The sequence below is a fragment of the Geospiza fortis genome, unplaced genomic scaffold, assembly GCF_000277835.1.
Source record: "Geospiza fortis unplaced genomic scaffold, GeoFor_1.0 scaffold391, whole genome shotgun sequence".
NCBI classification, from domain to species: domain Eukaryota; kingdom Metazoa; phylum Chordata; class Aves; order Passeriformes; family Thraupidae; genus Geospiza; species Geospiza fortis.
This window is the reverse complement of record NW_005054472.1, coordinates 530,731-531,382: the sequence shown is the minus strand read 5'-3', so window position 1 is coordinate 531,382 and position 652 is coordinate 530,731.

Here is a 652-nt window from a genome sequence, read left to right as displayed (position 1 = left end):
TGCTGTTCGGTCCGTCCCTCTCGCCGCTCCCGGGGTGCCCGCGCAGCACCGGCAGCGGCGGCAGCATCGCCTCCCCTTCCTGCCCTCGCCTCGCACTGCCGCAGCCCGGCCACTTCCTCTTGCAGAATTTTTTTTTTTTGTGGCCCCGCTCGCAATTTTGGCCCTGGCAGCACCTTGGAGAGGCAAAACGCGGTGCCACGGGGGGCTCCGTGCCTGCTACAGCATCCCCGGGAACTGCCGTGCTCATCGGGGTGGTGGGGATGCAGCTCAGAGCCCCTCGGGGTGCCAGGACCATCACAAGTGGGTGTCTGTCCATCCTGCAGCCGATTTCAGAGCAGCGGGAGTAATTTCAGCACCCAGCCCGAGGCAGCTTTGAAAAAGCTTCAGCCCCTGGGTGCTGCTTTTACAGCAGCCGTGACCTTCCTGCTTGGTGGAGATCACAGGGGAAGGGCTCTGCTCCCCACAGGATCCATGGCAGGGACCCAGGGGCAGCCACAGCTGTGCCAGGGTGTGCCCACCCTCCCAGGGAGGAATTCCTGCCCAATATCTCATCCTGCTCCTCCAGGGCAGCTGATTTCAGAACAGCGGGAGAAATTTCAGCACCCAGCCTGAGACAGCTTTGACTGCAGCCCAGGAAAAAGCTTCAGCCCCT